At 38.8% G+C, this 20,734-nt stretch overlaps 1 protein-coding gene across 3 annotated transcripts in view; it reads left to right on the forward strand.

Moving 5' to 3' along the window:
* Nucleotides 1-20,734, forward strand: part of LOC127049158 (HBS1-like protein) — a 110,783-nt gene that overhangs the window by 25,981 nt on the left and 64,068 nt on the right. The window lies entirely within an intron of this gene.

Here is a 20,734-nt window from a genome sequence, read left to right on the forward strand (position 1 = left end):
CGGCTTAATTAGACCAGCCCTCAGACCATACATTACAGTGGGGGCAATCAGTGCTGCTACACTTAAGGTTGTACAGGTGTTCAGGCACTTATAACTATCTGACACTTTTATCTTTCAAGTTTAAATTTTCCAGGCTTTTGTGTCTGCCTCTGGGTGTAGTTGTTTTGGAAAAATTGAGCCCCCTTGCCCCTTCCTTCCCCCCCCCCCCCCAAAAAAAAAAAAAAAAGCTGAGTACAAGGTGATTGGAAAATTAACTTTGTCCATTAATTAAAAATAAACTTCTTTTAACACCTTGTGTATGTAGTTCAGGAAGGCTTTACTGCATATATGTGCAGACTAATTATGCTCCTTGCCTCAGTCTCTATGCATCTTGAAAGGTAAAAGCTGCACAGCTCCTAAGGAGTCCACATCTCCTGTGGCATGTCTAAAGTGTGCTGGAGTAGGATGCCCTCCTGTAGACCTTATTAGGAATCTGATACAGAGGATTCCAGTGATATCTAGACAAATGAGTAGTTGCATGTCATGGAATTTATTTTTCTGTTTCACAAAACTTAGGAATTTTATCCAAATAACTATGGTAAGAGAAATTAAGGTTGCACAGTGAAACATCCAAAAATCAGGAAATGATAGATAAGGTTGCACATGTATCCTTTCCCCCTCTCCTCTCATCCAGAGCCTCATGACTTCTGTTTAGGTGTGGAATCTCTGCCACTCTACCCTTCTGTCCTCCAGGCCGTTTTCAGAGAGCGGACGGTGGTATTGTTGCTTTTGAGTTCCTTTCTCTCCTGAATAGTTGTGGTGCAGGGCTTTTACTGGGCTAATTTTCCTAAGTAAGAATAGTGTCATTGATATGATTGTCAATTTTGTGACTGTCCACCAGACTCAGCATAACAGCAGTGAACATGATCAGTGACTTCATTTTCACTATGTTGCTTTTGACAGCTCTTCAACAAGCAACAGCATAGACACTGGAGTGGTTTCCAGGCATAGCAAGAAAATGCTGCATGGGTTAATGTACAGGAGGTTATCTTTGCAAACATAAGAGCTAGAAACTTTTTTAAATGAAAGGTTAAATTTTACAGAAATAAAATGGTTAAGCATCTCTTGTCACATAGGAAGATTTAATTTGTAATTGACAAGTGACTTTTGAATGCTGTCTCATAATTAGGGCCCTACCAAATTCAGTTTTAGTCAATTTCATGGCCGTAGGATTTTAAAAATAGTAAATTTCATTATTTCACCTATTAAAATCTGAAATTTCACGGTGTTGTACTTTTAGGGATCCTGACCCAAAAAGGAGATTGTGGGTGGGTGGCGGGAATCACAAGGTTATTGTGGGGGGGTTGCGTTACTGCTACCCTTACTTCTGCACTGCTGCTGGCAGTGGCGCTGCCTTCAGAGCTGGACAGCTGGAGAGCAGCAGCTGCTGGCTAGTAGCCCAGCGCTGAAGGCAGAGCCACTGCCAGCTGCAGCACAGAAGTAAGGATGGCATGGTATGGTATTGCCACCCATATTTCTGTGCTGCTGCTGGCGGAGCGCTGCCTTCAGAACTGGGTGCCCGTCCAAAAGCCACCACTCTCTGGCTGCCCAGTTCTGAAGGTAGTGCAGAAGGAAGGGTGGCAATACCATGACCTCCCCGTACCCCCAAAATAACCTTGTGACCTGCTTGTAAGTGCCTTTTGGGTCAGGATCTGCAATTTGAGAAATGCTTGTCTCCGCTGTGAAAAATCTGTAGATTACTGGAGGGCGTGGATGGAAGAGGGGGTGAAAGCACACAAAAGGCCAGATTTCATGGGAGTGAGACAAGATTTCACGGTCTGTGACGTGTTTTTCATGGCTGTGAATTTGGTAGGGCCCTACCTATAGTAATTTGCATGAACCAGTAACTGAACTTGGCAAATAAAAACTGTACACTAAGGACTTTCAGAAAGCAGAAAAATTAAATAGATTTAAATAAATTTATCCAACTTGTTTTTCATATTTTCCCTGTTAGCTTGCTGATTACCAAAGCTGTTTGTGACTAAGTAAGAGCCTGCTCTATCACAGTCTGTTCTATTTAATCCTTCAGTGAAGTTCTAAATTTGACACCTCAGTCATTCATAGAGCAAAAAGACTGTCATAAATGCAAAATTACTAACTGCAGGATCTTCTGAGGATAGCTCTTACTGTAGAACATGCATCTTGCATAATTATCAGATATGCAAAGAAAACACTGAAAAGCAAAGTAATTTGGTATAATAAAAGCATCCCCTAGGAAGATAAAACTATAGTAAATTCATAGATCAGTGTTTTATTTTATACCAGTTGAATTGACTGAATAGTGAAATTATAATGTTATAATCAGCAAAGTGCAAGCTCAGTTGGTATATTGTGTTCTGTTCTAGTTACTGTCTCAAAAAAGAAACTAGATGTGGGAGGGGTTCAGTGACAGGTGCCAAAATTGATTTAAGGCATGGAGAATCTTCCATGTATGACACTGAAAAGATTGAGGCTCTTTAATCTGGAGAAGAAATGAGTACGAGGGCATGTGGAAGAGGCACGCAAAATAATGAATAATACAGAGAAGGTCAGGCAGGCACTTACTATTTTACATAATGCAAGGACAAGGGCAATTCAATGAAGAATTGAAAGACAACCAATCTGAAGTGTACTAAAGGAAATACTACTTTGCATGATACGTGAATAACCCGTGGAATTAATTGCGACAAGATACTGAGGTCAAGAGAGATGTTGAAACATGAGACTTAAAGGCAAACAGAGATGCCTTTTAAACTAACAAAAAAAGTAGTTAACCTAAACCATTGCAGTATACCTGTGTAGATGTAAAAATTACATCAGTGCTTATAAGCGTTGTCATCAATGTCTGAAGGAAAAAGGCAGTACCTTGAAATGGCATATTCAGTGTAAATTACTTTTAAAAATGTGTTACAGAAGAGTGGTAAGAATGTGGCCTGAGCATGTTGATACAGTAAGACACTGTCCTTGACCCAGCAAACTTGCATTTTGAGACCATGATTCTGCAATGGGGCTCCACATGGGTGGGCCCCTTGCACCCACGCAGAGTTGATTGCAGGTGTGTGGACTAATTTTGTCTTGTTCATATTTTACATTTAGTTCATTTTTGAAGGAATCAAGATTAATCGCCTTTGCTCTTTCCTTTTGTCTTGTAGACAGTTAAGAAGAAAAAGTCTTAAGCTTGCTGCCTTAGACTTTCTGTTGCCTTCAAGAAGCAAGTGCAGTAAGCTTAAAAGGTCTGCTTGTTTGTTGATGGGGTTTATTTGGAGAATAGACATATACAGAATAATTCCTTTTTCCAATTCATTTATCTGATACTGTAAACAAAATGATTTTAAAAGCTTTTCATGAAATTCTCAGATTCTTAGACCCAAAAGTAACAGGTTTTCGCACTCAAGTCTTTCTGAATCACACACTGCTTCATGAGAATTTCTGTATTCTTTGTGGTGCCCAAAGGTCTATCCGAGATAGATAATCTTTGGAATTTTGTGTCTGCCCTATCCAATCCAATTACATGCATTTCAACTGTATTTTTCACTAGACTACTTGTCTGCAAATAAGCCTCTCTGCAAAACAGATAGAGTAACCAGTGGCTATGGAAAATAGGTAGCTGTACTGAATACTTGTGAACACTGAGAGGCTGCTTCCAAGTTCTGAACTATCAATTTCATTCTGTGTTGCACAATGATTCCTGCAATTACTTCTTTAGAAAGACATGCTTTGTAATGGTATTGGTAGGAAGCATAAAAATGGTATGTGGTCATAATTACTTTCACAATGAATATATACAAAGGGGCCTACTTAGCGTTTCAGGGGCAACCTTAATTCTGGCATTTCTTAACTTCAGTGATTAATTTTGTAGCTTTAATTTTCTTTTAATGGAGGTTGGTTTGTTTTTATATAGTATAGATCAGTAGCTGCCAAACTTTTTTGCTGCCAAGGATCTCTTTGGCATCTGACTAAATGTTCTAGATTCCTTTAATTTCTGGTACTAGAATGACTCCGCCAGTGTGGGAATGCCCCTGCCATCATGACCTCTCTGTTATGCTGTATGGAGGATGCCATTTTGTCTCCAGCAACAAAAGCAATGGAATACTGTTTGTCACATTCCAGCTTTGGCTCAAGAGACGGACCCCTGCACAACCCACAGCATACCCTCAGGGATCACTTTGGGGAACCACTGATACAGATAATATGCTTTTGGGCGGAAAACAATTTTAAAGCTTGAGGCTGTCTTACAGTATGTATTCATCGGTTATTACATGGAATGTGTTCGGAAAACGTATAACTTCACAATAAAGTAAAGTAGGCTACAGTACTACTTTTAATGAGGCTAGCTTTGTTTTGAGCCAGAATTGTTTTGGAAATTGAGCTAATGAGTTTTTGCCTAAGTATGTAAGACAGAGAGAGAGAGAGAGAGAGAGAGAGACTGTAGTTAGATTTAAATGGAATAGAAGATTGGACATCATGATGGAAGATTAAATAAACTTAACTAAGTTTAAGGTAATGCATGTGGGCACAAATAGTATATGTTAATAGCTTTAAACTTGCAGGATTTTCTGAGGGGGGCAAAAAAGGGAATATGTCTCTGTGCAGCTGTAATGTATCTTTAGAAATAAGTCTTTACATTTTCTGTGCAGCTGGAACTCCACTTCTCTCCTTCTTTTAAGTTGCTATCTCCAGAGAGGTCACTCACTTTGAGTGCTTTCAAGAGCATGTTGCTGTGCTATACAAGTTACTATGCATGTTTAATTTAATGTGTGTCTGATGTATATTAGCAGTTGGGGTCAAATAAGATATTTTGAGTACATTAAAGAATAGAAATTATTGCATTTCATGTTGCTATATTGGACAATGATACACCATTGAATAGAGTGCTGTGTTCATGTGGTCTTTACCTTAGGAAACAGAAGTGAAGTTTTCCTAGGGAAGAGCAAAGAATATGGTTAAATATACACCACAGATTGCAGAGACTAAAATTACATAGAGAAGGAGAATTATAAGGGGACTAGACAGAAATCTCAGACTAATGAAGGGCATAGCAGAATTTGATATTTTTTCCTTTCTTGAGACTGTAGAGACACTACATGATGGAAAAAGGACAAATTTAGAATTAATAGAATATAGTCAGCCTGTGAAATTTATTGCTAAAGGAAGTGGATGCAAATACTGTTAGAATGTTAAAAATGGTTAATTTTATGTCCATTAAAATGTGTAGCTATACTATCTAAGGAAATCAAAGGTAATAAAATCTTGAAATTTAATTGTGTTAATGTGCCTGCTCCGTTTTCTCCCATCAAATGGGTAGCATTGCACAGTTATTCAGGTGAATCTTTTGCCTTCTGAAACATTGGAAATAGACTGATCCAGGGTGTGATCCCATATTTGCAACTGTACTGAAATTAAATTGACCTCATATTTATAACTTCTCTGAGAAATCTTTAAAAAAATTAACACTTCAAGAATAATTCTCATCTGAAAAATGCTTCTGTAAAAAAATGGCACCACCCTCTTAGTCAAAAGGATGTGCTTCCTAGGCATATTCATTTTCATTTCTACTTGCTTTTTACTGTTTAAGATGTTTTCATTACTTTTTTTATTCCTGTTAGCACTATAGAACACAAACACATACATACTGATGAGTGAGCTAGATTCTATTCCATCTTGGGCCTCATTAATAGAATTGTTAACCACTTTCTGATCGTAAGATTTTTATTTTCAGTGATGCATGAACCAGAAAGTGACATCTTGGGTTACATTTTTGGGGTTGACAAAAAAAAAAAATCTTGTAAATCTTCTTGTCCACTCCTTCAGGATCTTTTTCTGCTTCCTCTATCCAGGAAGCATCAGTGATTGGCTAGTGGAGCAACAGGTCTGTTGTGCAGTTTTATCACCAGCTTCTGGGTCATGCTACAAGCCTCCTTTGCCAAGCTATTTTATGCTGTTGTGTCCCACCTGATTTGCTAGCCCAATAAAGGACATCCCCTGCTACTGCCTGTGCAATGTTGGGCAAGTTACATAGCTGGAATTTTTCAAAGGTGCTTATGGGATTTTGGTGCCTAAATGCTGTTAATCGCTTCATGACTCACTGCATCCATCCCTAAAATGCTGATGCTAACAAGCAGATTTGATCTGCAAGTTATTGAAACAATAAAACTGGAATTCTACTGCATCCATTTTTACAAAATCATTTTTTAAATTAGATTGTCACTTTTTAATATTATGGTTGAAGATATTCTGTAATGCATATTAATTATTAATTTACAATACACAAGACACTATATACTAGTGACCACAACCAAGAATAAAGCCTCACTCTGGTAGGTACTATAAAATGCATAGTAACGGACAATCCCTACACTAAAATACTTAAAATCAAAATAGATAAGACAAAAGGTTGGGGAAAAATAGGCACAGAGAATTGAAGTGGCTTGCCCCAAGGTCTGGTGGCATGTTGTTGGCAGAGTTGGGAATAGAACCAAAGTCTTCGCAAACCAGCCCAGTGCCCTAACCACTAGTCATTAATGCCTCACCAGCAGAGATACAGACTACAGGGGAGACAGTATTCGTTTATTAATATAAATGTCTAATTTATTATTTTTGTTAAAGATTGTAAAATATTCTGGGAACTTTACAGACATGTCTGAAGAAAAAGTTTCTATCTCCAACATACAGATGAAGAGGGAGTGGTGGTGGTGGCTGAGGATAGAGGGAAGAGAAGAGGATGCAACATAAAAACAAAGTAAACAGATGTGTGGTATATTTTTTTTAGCTGTACATTTTATTCTAAGTTAATCGCATTCCTCTGTCTCAACCTCTTCCCTTCCTCTGTATCAAATCTGTCCCAATTCTATTCCATAAACAATTTCCAGCATATCAGCATAGCCTAGGTATGACAACACACTGGAACAAGAAACAGCCACTCAGATAAATACCACAGAAGTGCCTTCACTAACCCCTGCAGCTTATGATAGTGATTCTGACTTCTTTGCTCCATGGTGATGGGGGTTTCCCAATCCAGGGACAGACACTTGATGGTCTGGCTTTCATGCTTCCAGATGCGCATTGCAGTTGCAACAGCTTTCTATTCATGAGTGCACTGTAGTGGAATGCAAATAATCATATTTGTACAATTTGGGGATTAATATGTGACTTGAAAGGTGGGTGTAAAAATGGTTAAAGGGGAGACTAAAATGGGTAATACTGAAAGAGGAACTGTCAGGCTGGAGGGAGGTTTAGCGAACTTCATCAGGGATCAGTGTTGGGACCAATCTTATTGAACATTCTCATTAATTACCTTGGCACAAAAAGTGGGTGCGTGCTAATAAAATTTGCAGATGACACAAAGGAGGTACTACCAGTGTAGAGAAGGAGTGAAATATCATACAAGATGATTTGAATGACCTTGGAAACTGGAGTAATAGAAATGGGGTGAAATTCGATAGTGCAAAGTGCAAGCTCATGGAATTAGGGACTAACAAGATTTTTTTTGCTATAAATTGGAAGTGACGGAGAAGAAAGACCTGGGTGTATTGGTTGATCACAGGATGATTATGAACCGCTAGTGTGATGTGGCCATAAAAAAGATTTATGCAATCCTAGGATGCATCAGGCGAGGTATTTCCAGTAGAGAGAGGGAAGTGTTAGTACCATTGTACAAGACACTGGTGAGTCCTCATCTGGAATACTAGGTGCAATTCTGGTCCTCCATGTTTAAGAAAGGTCACTTCAGGTTGGAACAGGTGCAGAGAAGAGCTTCTAGGATGATCAGTGGAATGGAGAACCTATCATATGAGAAGAGCCTTAAGAAGCTTCGGTTGTTTAGCCTTACCCAATGAAGGCTCAGAGGAGATATAATTACTGTCTACTTATATATGAGAGGGATGGACTCCAGGGAAGGAGTTGAGTTATTTAAGTTAAGGGCTAATGTTGGCCCAAGAACAAATGGATATAAACTAGACATCAGTTTTTAGGATTGAAATTAGACATTGATTTCTAATCACCAGAGGGCTGAATTTCTGCAACAGCCTTCCAGCTGGGCAAAAAAACTAACTTTGTTTCAAGACTGAGCTTGTTACATTTATGGAGAAGATGATATGATGAAGTTGCCTACAATGGTATATGGCACTGCTTCACCTGCTATTAGCAAATATCTCCAACGACTGGAGATGGGACACTAGGTGGGAAGGGCTCTGTGTTACAACAGTAAATTCTTTCTCCGGTGTCTAGCTGGTGGGTCTCTCTACATGTGCAGGTTCTAACAGATCAATATATTTCGGGTCAGGATCAAATTTTCCCCCAGGTCAGATTGGCAGAGATGTAGGGGTTTTGTTTTTGTTTTTTTTGTTTTTTTCCCCCCTTTCTTCTGCAGCATGGGGCACAGGTAACTTACTGGTTTCATCTAGAATAAATGGTGGATTCTCTGTAACTTGCAGTCTTTTAAAGCAAGATTTGAGGACATCCATAATTCAGATAGAGATTATGGATCTATTACAGGAGTGAGTGAGTAAGGGTCTATGGCCAGCAATGTGCAGAAGATCAGACTAGATGATCATGATGGTCCCTTCTGGCTTTAAAGTCTATGATTAACTTTTGGCTGCTTTGTGAGTTCATAATGGGAACTAAAAATCTAAGTCAAACTGGAGAAACATACATCCAAATGCTAGACTTTGACATTGCATCCCTAGGGAGGATTCCAAGGAATTACAGGGAAAAATAAGTGTTCTGAAGCTTATACTAATAATAGTAAATTATATATTTTTGTTTGCTTAAGATGCCTAAGGCTTTTGTTCAAGATATAGAAACTATCATGCTTGGTCATTGTATTCTGACCCATTCCAGTCTGCAAATCGTTTTCATATTTACATCTAAACTGTCCAGTAGGAAACTAGAAATGTTGTCATGGTCTTTTATTGGTCACATTTTTATTTATTAAACATGTGTCATAGTAGCACCCAGATGCCTCAGTTAGTGATGCGCTAGGTGCTGTATAAATAAGTGTAAAAATGTTTCCTGATGTTTTAGCTCTGATACAAAGCATTTGAAATCCAATATAACTGATTATTCAACAAGCTCTTAAAACATGGGATATTATGAGATACTTCAAGACTGTTTTGTATACTGAAAATATGTCTGCACAGACATTAGGACTTACTGAATCTCTGCACTAAAATACTGTGTGGGCTTTAGAAAGGAAGTGGCTTATTTCACAGAAAAATGTGTCATCAGCAGTGAAAAGCTTTTAAAATGTTCTGAGATACCTTTTTGAGATTCTCTTCATATATACTGTACACCTACACTGGAAAAAATGACACTCCAGCCTTTTTTCTGAGAGAGAAGTTTTGCCTTGCAGCATTTTAACACTAGTATAGTTTATTTTTCAAATAAAGAATAGCAATCTATACAAAGTAGGTCATATAGCTAGCTATAGCACACATGAATACTGTGTATTTAGTTAAGGAACCTGGATAAAATTTAAATTGATATCCAGTTAGAAATGCAGAACTCAAAGGGATCTTGAGAGATCTTCAAGCCCAGTCCCCTGCCCTGAGGCAGGACCAAGTAAACATAGACCATTCTTGACAGGTGTATGACTAACCTCTTCTTAAAAATCTCCAGCACAGTCAGTATTCCTGTTCCTGTTAATCAGGTGTGGCCTTCTATTTGTATCCCCCTGGATCATGTCTTCAGAAGATGATTAATATGTATATCAGGTAATTTTCTGTTTGCCTCAGGAGAACAATATTTTCATTTTTGTTTTGTACACTGAAGTGAAGAATCAGTCTGATCTCTAAACTGTGAGGTTCCTGACGTTCTGGAGCATTGTAGAAGTATGATTGGAGAATTTTTTTTTAAACCTGTTTAGTTTCTTTGAATTTTTCCACAGTATGACAAACTTCACTCCCCATTTTTTTGGTAGGAGCCAAATGCTTTTCTTCTATGCCTATGGCAGAACTTGACTCCAGTATGCTTTTCTCCTTATATATGTAGTTTTTCTCCTGCTGTCAGCAGGAAATGTGTACAGTTACGGAGCCCATCTTATTTGCATCAAGATCCACCAGCAGTGTCTGAGAGCAGAATTTTTCTTTAAGACAGTAACATTCTGCACCCTAGATTGGTGTCAGAAAATGTGTGGAGTAGAAAGTATAAGCTTAAATTGCGTCCGTGCTTGCATTTTGTTTTCTGTGGATAAAATGAGAACAGTGTCTAATGTCAATCCAGCACCTCCATGAGCAATACATTCCTTTAGCCTCTACCCTTTATAGACATAGGTATTTCTTAAAGGTGTTAGTTTTTCATTCTATGTGATTTTTGTCTCTGCTGTTCAGACAGGTGTCGGTCTCGGGAGATCAGTTAATCTGTTTCAGAGTAATATTGTCAAAATTTTGAGCAGTAAGATCTGTCTTCTACTGGTTGATGACGTATGTCTTATTGTCTAGAATGACTTTGAATATTTCAGAGGAAATTAACAGGTAAGTAACTTGTATAGCGTTCTTTATCACATGATTTCAAAGTACTGTACCATATAGACCACTGCAGAACTAAGCCAATATGTAAGCGCTTTAGAGACCAACTATATAAATGAATAATTTGCCATTTCCATAAGCTTATGGAAGGGGACATTCCTTCCATAGTTAAGGATGTAGGAAGCTTTCCATTATAAGGCTGATTTTGCCTTTTCTTTCTCCATTGTGTATCTCAGAAAAGTCTCTACAGTTCATATTTCATGTGTGATATTTTTTTTTTTTGGGCGAAGAACTTTTTTCCCCAAAGTTTTGAGGTGAAATGGATAGTTTATTTATAAGTTATTGGACTTAAACAAAATTCAAGTAGAGAATGGGGGGGGGGGAACCCTACCAGGTCCCTTTTTTGTGATGTCATCACTCAAAAGAAACTAATAACCTCAGCAAGGATGGATAAAAGAATAAATCTGAAGTTTCTAGGCCAAGTTAAGTACATTATTTTTTGAGAATGGAGCTACTTTTATATTTGGCATTAGGAAAGAGAGAGAAATGTTTTTCAGTTTTGAAGTCAAAAAATCTGACAGACCTTATGGATCTTCAGAAAGTCATGTGGCCTGAGGCAAACTTTGGTAATGTCCGTCATAACTTTGCTACTATTGTGCATAGCTGTTAGATCACAGATGTCTCCTGAAGTGTGTAGCTAACCAGCCAAAGATTAGAAGAGGTCCACTTTGCAGATGTTGTTACTACCTACAGAGGCTTATGTCACATTAATATTTTGCAAATCTAAACAAAAACATTCCAGCTTTTGAATCTAGTAATGCATATCTAAGTATCAAAAGGACAAAAATCCTTAAGAAATCCCAGGAGTGGGGAAAAACTTTTAAATTGGATTTAAGGTTGTAAGTATGTATAAATAACATAAGGGAAAGATAGCCTAAAAGAACATTGTAGCTTAAAAAATAAATGTACAAACTCAGGAAAAGCAAAGTTAAGTGTAAGTTTTAAAAAAAAAAAAAGAGTAAAGTATGCAAATACAGACTTAAATAACAATAATGTTTCAAGTATCTTAGTATCCATGTGTGCTAGGCATCTTACAATACACATAGAAAGAAAAGGCTTTGACGTTCTCTTGTATTCTCTTTTCCACCTACGCTTACATCATAAGACAGCTTTATGGCTGCATATTGTGCATCATCCTCACAGAAAGCATTAACTACATATTCTAGTACATTATATCATACATGACATACTTGTAAGCACTACCCACCCATTACGTATGTTTCTGTATCTACACCAGAGAACATACTACAGTTCATTCTATTGATATCACGCTTTATATAAAGAAATAATCATCATCCAAACCTCATCTGTACTTTCTGATGTAGTTCGTTCATATAAGTCCCATGCATTTTCCCCCATTCCAGACCTTTACAATACACAGTGGGCATCTGTACATTAGTCCCATTTTAAGTCCTATATTTCTGTTCTGCATAGACTGCATATCCTTATGACGATAGACAGAAAATCTTTAAGTGAACTGTCAAAATACATGGTGATAAGATTTTCCCGGTTGAAATGCCAGAGAGTAGGGAGGAGTGTAAGGTGCAAGTAGCTTTGATACTTAGCATAGATACATATCTACTGTTTACCAAGACACACAACGTGGGAAAGATAGGGAATAGTTATGGTCATTTGGGTTGCCCCAGCTCTGCTTTCATACTTTGCTATGTTTAAACCATTAAATTTAATGGAATTGATTAGATTTAAAGTTAACAACTCAAAAAAAGAGTTAAAATAATTTCAGGTAGTACAGCCATTTCTGAGTCCCTGCTTCTACTTTCTGTGGTTTTACAATCACATTTTCCTATATTTTTAAAATGTTTTTCTCTTCCCTGTTGCTGACCCACATAAACAGAGGAAATTGACTAACCTGGCAATACAGGGGAAATGATGACACTATACACAAAGGACTATTCAATCCACAAAGTAATCTGAAAAACAGAGAGATAATTGTTTCCTTTGTAATTTTCCTGTTCTAAACATCATAGCACAGTGGTTCTCAAACTTTTGTACTGGTGATCCCTTTCACATAGCAAGCCTCTGAGTGTGACCCCCCCCCTTAATATATTTAAAAAAGTTTTAAATTTATTAACACCATTATAAATGCTGGAGGCATAGCAAGGTTTGAGGTGGAGGCTGACAGCTTGCAACCCCCCCAGTGTAATAATCTTGTGACCCCCTGAGGGGTCCTGATCCCCACTTTGAGAACCCCGTCTTAGCAGTTGCAATAATATTTACATAAACACTTTTCATGGCAAAGTATGATTTGAATTGCCTGGCTTCTAATATTTGAAATTTTTTAATTGCTATGTTTTCTTAGGATTACCTTCCCTAAAGTAGTATATTTATAACCTTACCAGTAGTTTAAGGAAGGCTTTGTTATTTCAGCACCTGGGAATAGAGCTGTAAGTATTCACTCTAGCTGTCTGCTAATTTACCTCACTGTACTAGTTTGTACATTGTAGTTCTCATTATTATATAGTGTAATTTGATTTTGTCAAGACAGTTGATCTCGGTAGATTCTCACAGCTCAGTTTTGATTCTGGTCTAGAGGTAACTTTTTGTTTTTATTACAAATAGAGGGTGTTATCCATGCTTTTTTCTAATATATTTCCTTGTCTCTTCTTACTAACTAACTAACACTTTGCTACTACTGAGATGGTGATAATGTAAGTTCCTACATAGTTCTACTGGTGTCATATTTGGGAAGTCTTAAAAGATTTGCAGAGGTGTTTAATCACTGTTGTTTTTCTCCAGTTGCTGTCCCCTGCGCCCCCATCACTCCTCTTCTCTCTCTCTTCCCTCCCCCTCCCCACCTCCCTGCCTAGAAGCTGGAAAATGGGAGAGCGGTGAAGAGGACAAGTGGACAGAGTACTGTGACTGACATAAAAGTTATTCAGACTTTTAAAACCATATGTACTATTATCTTGGAAATAGATAATAGTTTTGTTTACAGTATGAGTCCACAGTACTGTTCTTTCACCATGAAAGTTCTTTCCTTTTGGTAGATCATATCTTTATTTTCTTTTTTAGAGCCAGAAAATTGATGCTTGCTTGCCTTTATGGGCTTGTGGGCAGTGATCGATCCAGTGAGGGTCGATTTATCGCGTCAACGCAATAAATCGACTGCTGAGTGCTCTCTTGTCGACTTTGGTGCTCCACCAGAACGAGGAGCGCAAGCAGAGTCAATGGGAGAGTGTCAGGGTACGTCTGCGCTACGGGATTATTCTAATTTTACGTAAACTGGTTTTGTAAAACAGATTGTATGAAGTCGAGTGCACGCGGCCACACTAAGCACATTAATTTGGCAGTGTGCGTCCATGGTCCGAGGCTAGCGTCGATTTCTGGAGCGTTGCACTGTGGGTAGCTATTCCGTAGATATCCCATAGTTCCCGCAGTCTCCCCCTCCCCTTGGAATTCTGGGTTGAGATCCCAGTGGCTGATGGGGCAAAAATCATTGTCGCGGGTGGTTCTGGGTAAATGTTGTCAGTCATTCTTTCCTCCGGGAAAGCAACAGCAGACAATCATTTTGCGCCCTTTTTCCCTGGATTGCCGTGGCAGATGCCATAGCATGGCAGCCCTGGAGCCTGTTTTGCCTTTTGTCACTGTCACCGTATGTGTACTGGATGCCGCTGACAGAGGCGTTACTGCAGCGCTGCACAGCAGCATTCATTTACTTTTGCATGATAGCAGAGACGGTTATCAGTCGTTCTATACCATCTGCTGCCATTGTAAATTGGCAATGAGATGACGGTTATCTGTCATTCTGTACCGTCTGCTGCTATTATGGGTGCCCCTGACTGAGGTCAGCCGGGGGTGCAAAGGCAAAAATGGTAATGACTCCCCGACTCAATCCTCCTTTATGTTTTATCTAAAAAGAGAGTCAGTCCTGCCTAGAATATGGGGCAAGTGTACTAGAGAACCAGTGTATCAGAGAACCAGAGAGCACAGCCGCTCCATGTCAGATCCCGCAGAAATGATGAGCTACATGCCATTCCCGGGGGGTGCCCCTGCAACAACCCCACCCGCTGCTTCCCTCCTCCCCCAACCTTCCTGGGCTACCATGACAGTGTCCCCCCCATTTGTGTCATGAAGTTATAAAGAATGCAGGAATAAGAAACACTGACTTGTTAGTGAGATAAAATGAGGGGGAGGCAGCCTCCAGCTGCTATGATAGTCCAGGCAGGACATTAAGCGGTGTGGGGGAGAGGAGCCCAGCATCCCGCTGCTAGGATAGTCCAGGCAGTACAGAATCTTTTCTTTACACATGAAAGGGAGGGGGCTGATGGAGCTCAGCCCCCAGTTGCTATGATGAAGACAGTTACCAGCTGTTCTGTCCCATCTACTGGGAATGACCGGGAATCGTTCCTATTTTTACCCAGGCGCTCCCGGCCAGCCTCACCTGAGGCCAGCCAGAAGTACTCAGCAGCTATCAAGCATATTGTACTGTCTGCCACCGGGAAGGGAAGAGGAGCGGATACTGCTCTTTACTGCTGCAGCATCGCGTCTACCAGCAGCATTCCGTACACATAGGGTGACATTAAAAAAAGTCAAGAAACCAATTTTTTTCCCTTTTCTTTCACGTGGGGGGGAGGGAGTAAATTGACGAGCTATACCCTGAACCACACTGGACAATGTGTTTGAACTTACAGGCATTGGGAGCTCAGCCAAGAATGCAAATAGTTTTCGGAGACTGCTGTGGACTGTGGGATAGCTGGAGTCCTCAGTTCCCCCTCCCTCCCTCCATGAGCGTCCATTTGATTCTTTGGCTTTCCGTTACGCTTGTCACGCAGAACTGTGTAGCCTGGAGATTTTTTTCAAATGCTTTGTCATTTTGTCTTCTGTAACGGAGCTCTGTTAGAACAGATTTGTCTCCCCATACAGCGATCAGATCCAGTATGTCTTGTACGATCCATGCTGGAGCTCTTCTTGGATTTGGGACTGCATCGCCACCCGTGCTGATCAGAGCTCCATGCTGGGCAAACAGGAAATGAAATTCAAAAGTTCGCGGGCTTTTCCTGTCTACCTGGCCACTGCATCCGAGTTCAGATTGCTGTCCAGAGCGGTCACAATGGTGTACTGTGGGATACCACCTGGAGGCCAATACCATCGATTTGCGGCCACACTAATCCTAATCCAATATGGCAATACTGATTTTAGCGCTACTCTCATTGGGGAGGAGTACAGAAACCGATTTAAAGGGCCCTTTATATCGATATAAAGGGCCTTGTAGTGTGGACGGATGCGGCGTTAAATCGGTTTAACGCTGCTAAAATTGGTTTAAACGCGTAGTCTAGACCAGGCCTCAGCTGTCGACTTACTACAGTGAAGACACTGCGGTAAGCAGATCTAAGTACATCGACTTCAGCTACGCCATTCATGTAGCTGAAGTTACATATCTTATATTGACCACGTACGATGGTGTAGACAAGCCCTTTGTTTGATAACCGGCTTTAATGCTAGGTTACCATCTTCTGTGGTATGATAACCAGGCACCAAGTATTGTAAGATCTCATTAACAACCAAAGTAATAGATAAGAATTTTTATTTATCTTTTTCTTCTGCATCTGGTTTACTCAAATTCAAATCTTTCTAGCAGAGTTGCATGAACTGGCAAATTGGATAATAGTTTCATGGATTCAGGGTCAGCATTAAAGCCATATTAAAGTTGTAACATGAACTAATGTAAGAAGAGAAATTCGAAGAAGAAATGCACAATATTGTACCCACTATAACATTTTTTGGGGGGGATTCCTTTTCTCTCTGAATGTGCCTTTTACTTTTTCACCTAAGGGAATTAGGAGCACAAGTCCTATTCAAAGTCAGAGATTTGTGCTCTTAACTTCCTTAGGTGCTTTTGAAAACTTCTCTCTTAATTTCCATTTCTCTTTTTCACAAACTTACTGCTAGTAGGAATGCATTCCTTACTAGCAGTAAGTTTGTGAAAAAGAGAAATGGAAATTAATACATTTATATTGGTGCAAAGGACTTCAGAATTGTAAATGACAGCACAACAGTGAGTATGAAGAAGACAGGAATCTGGAGGAAATTATATCAGGCGAAGGGGAGAGAAGAATGTGAATGAGTGCACTAAATATGCTTCCTGTATTGCTAAAGTAGCATCATATGTATTTTAGTTTCTCCATATTGACTTCAATATAAGTCATTGATGGATTTTAGGAAAAAAGGGGATTCAGGAGGGATTTAAAAGGACTGTGAGATTGCATGGTGTCTGGCTTTGACTCCTGACTTAAATTTTCGAAAGAGTGAAATTACAAGCTGTTCCTGGTCAGTATTGAAACTAGAATTCCTAGAAATTTGTGCTCCTGTTTGGGAACTGTGTGGAACACAGTGTACTTTTTGAGATTGCAGCTGACCTTAATTCTCACTGGCATTTATGTATAGTTGTTGCATTTTCAAACGTTTGCTTATTTAAAACTAGGCAAGATAAATTCGTTTTTGATAGAGAGTGACCAACAGAGTCGTCATAATGGAACAGATGAAGAGGAAGAAGTTGGGGACAGAAAGGCAGTGAAGCAGAAGAGGAATTCTGGCATTTTGCAGTCTGGGTAGCAGGGTAAAACATCTGGGGGTAAACTGGAAGAGCATCTGAAAGGAGGTTGTAATGCAAGGCGGGGTCCGAATAGTAGAAGTAAAGGGGATAGGCTAAGGAGGCAATAGTCAACAAAGTTGAAAAGAGTAGAAAAATATTTTCATTCTTTAAATTAAGAGACTGTTTTAGTAACAGTATAGGTTTCTTACATGAATATAAACCATTCTTAATCCCAAAGTCATACATCTCTGGTATATTTTCTAATGTTTTGATGTGTCTATTTTAAAATACACTAGTGATTGGGTTTCCACAGCCTAGCAGATCTGTGTCAGATAGCTTTTCCTGATAGCCTGCATTTTTTTTTGTTTTTTCGTATTGCTGCTAGTTAACCATTGCACAATTCTAAATAGTTCCCTTTATATTTCTAGAATAGAAGTGATAGTGCTTTCATACCCATCTCACAAATTGGAGGATATGTCACTTTGAAGATTTGGTCTTAGTTAAGTGCAGTGAATGCTGGTTGTTGCTCAGATGCTCCCCCACCCAGCTTAGTAAAGCAACTTTTAAAATGTGATACAGTTTTGAGTATAAAATTATTTCTAAAGGAAAATGTTTAATTTAATACTCATAACTCAAAAATGCTGTAAGGATTACTTTATGCTTTAAAAAAAACATGTAATTTGAGACCATGCATGTAAAGAACCCACCTCAAGACACTAATTTCTGAAATTTCTGTTCAGATAGGGTTATAATAACGAATAGGATGATTCTGTGATGGACACTCTACACAAATTTTACAGGTTTTGTTTTCATACAAAAGTGAATCTGAAATTGTTTGAATCTTTGATACTTAAAATAGCAAGTATCAGAGGGGTCAGATTAACAGTGGATTCACCATATGCTTACTTATGTGGCTACCCCACAGAATGCCACCACTGAATACCATTTGCTATTTTAAGCATAGCCTATCTTCCTCTCCAGTCTGATTCCAAACCTGTTCGCCCCCAGCGTGCGCTTGCTCGCTCTCTCTGATAGATGCAACCAGATTATGGTTCGATATTTCAGTTACTAGTGATAGCCATTCTGTTATTTGAACAGTCAAATTAACAGTGGATTCACCATATGCTTACTTATGTGGCTTCCCCACAGAATTCTGATACATGCACACACCAGTCTATCTGGTGGCTTCAGTGGCACACTATGCTTTTTAATGGAACCATGCATTTTTCATGCAATGCATTAGTCCCACTTATGTAATCTGTGCTATCTGAGTGTTTGGATAAATAATTTTAGGGCTTGTCTACACTTACTGGTGGTTTGACATACGGTGATTGATGCATCAGCTGTTGATTTAATGAGTCTAGTGAAGACCTGTTAAATTGACTGCCAATCGCTCTCTAGTCAGCTCCTGTACTCCACCTGAATGAGAAGTGCAACGGGAGTCGATGGGAGAGTGTCTCCAGTCGATATCGTGTAGTATGGACCCCGTGGTAAGTAGATCCAAGTACATTGACTTCAGCTACGTTCGTGAAGTTGCATAACTTAGATTGATCTCCCCGCCCATAGTGTAGACAAGGCCTTAGTCTAAGAAAACTGCATTCCTAGCTTTTTGCATAATTTAAGGTTTGTCACCATAGTTCTAGTAATGAGATGTGTGAATTTTTCAGTGTACTTTTTACTGCTAATATATTGTTTTTAAATACCACAAAAGTTGTTGAGTGCAGATAAACTCAGACTATGCTTAATCAGCCTGCTGCATTGATACAGTTTGATTTTGTTTTGCAAGTTAGATTCAAAGCAGCTTTAGCAGTTTCACACCTAGATTTCAAAGATCTTTTTTTTCTGTAAATGTGTTGCCACTAACACATTTAAATAACAAAGAATACTAAAACTTTTTCTCAGTAGTTTTAATGCCCTCCCCTTCCTCTGCACTTTGCTCATATTCAAATGTACTGTATATGTATACAGTCCAGGATGGTGAGGATGCAAGAGAGGAGAGTGGCAAACTGGTTACTTTAATTTTTTACTTCAGAAAAATACCAGGACGCTGAAATGAGCGGTAAGAAAGGTAAAAGTTAAAGTGAATCTTCAAGCCTGTTAACCTGGCTGATAAGAGATGCTAAAAACAAAGAACCATTTTCTCTAAATCAAGGAGGAAAACAATTTAGCACTAAAACTTGTCTCAAGAGAGTCTTGTTTCAAACCATTTCCTGTCAGCCCGTTTGTGAAGTGTCACTTTGAGAATCCCCAGACCTTGTGTCCTGTGAATAAGGTCCACAGTGTCTTTGGGAGCCAACTACAGTACATTAAATATCCAGTCATGCCAGAGCATGTTTGGAGCATCTAATTTTTTCTTTTGTAGCAGGGTCAGGACAACATAGTTACTTTTTCTAGGGTCTGCCCTTTCTCCTGTTCTAAGTAGATGTAACTGTTACATGGGGGTGATATTCATCAGAGAAGTGTCCACCAAGCATATAGAATTTCAGCCTCCCTCTGCCTCCTCCTCCAGGCTCCATCTTGGGGGTGGGAAGTAGCATTGAGGAAAGATTCTGAGCCTCATGTTCCTAGTTTAAAATAGGAATAGCACATCCCTAGGTAATAGGGGTGTTATGAAACTTAATTGAGATAATGAAGTGTGGTTGGCAGGTTGGGAGAGAGCAACTGGAAGATCTGGCAAAGATATTTTATTAGAGTGTGCATCCACAGATTCATTTGAGCTTACAATATGGGGATCATACTAGATACTTAACTGCCTTTAGATGATTGCATGGCAGCTGTGGCCAGAACTGCTTTTCTTCCCCTGTTTACAGCTCCAAAGCAATTTATAACATTTTATTTTGGATTGTGAACCTCCTAACGACCTATGTCGTTTTCACCTCAAGTATAAAGATGTCATGTTCTCTGCCTGGGACTACTGTCCATTTTAAAACAATTTGGAAAACTAAAGTTGGTGTAGGGTATAGAAGCATAAAAATCATAATGTATGGGAGTTTTAACACTTATTTGGTTGTATCATGCAAATACATGTTGAAATACTTTTAAACAAATATATTAGCATGAGGAATAAAATCCTTAAGCAAATACTGTAAACATGTGCTGGCCATTTATTGGAGTTACATATCTCTACAAAATACCAGAACTGACTGGACTATATAATGAGCCTCACTTGGCAAATTTTATTTCTTTTTATTGGGTTACATATAATAGCAACCAGATGTGTTAAGCTAATTATCTTCATTTTATAGTCACAATTCAATATTTTTAACATTTGCTTTACATAAATGCTGCTCTGGATGGAGTAAGAGCTGTTTTTAAAATTAAATAAATAATTATTGAAAAACAGGATTTCATAATGGAGACATCACCAAATCCTAGCTTATAGTGGCACAAAACAACCCTTCCGATATCTGAAAACAACATGAAACAATTAATGGAAACAGTCTTCAGTACATGAATAAAATGCAGGTCTCTGCATTTCTGTTTTAAATATAGCAAAACCATTCACTTAAGTTTTGTTTTTAAAAAAAGCTTACATGATTATTTTGTGTGGGTAGGTAATTGTTGTACATCTGCTGCATATTTTCTAAACTTTAGTAAAGCTAATACTATAAAAGGTATATGTATTCTCAGCTAACTTCAT

The sequence above is a fragment of the Gopherus flavomarginatus genome, chromosome 4 (assembly GCF_025201925.1).
Source record: "Gopherus flavomarginatus isolate rGopFla2 chromosome 4, rGopFla2.mat.asm, whole genome shotgun sequence".
In the NCBI taxonomy this organism is placed as follows: domain Eukaryota; kingdom Metazoa; phylum Chordata; order Testudines; family Testudinidae; genus Gopherus; species Gopherus flavomarginatus.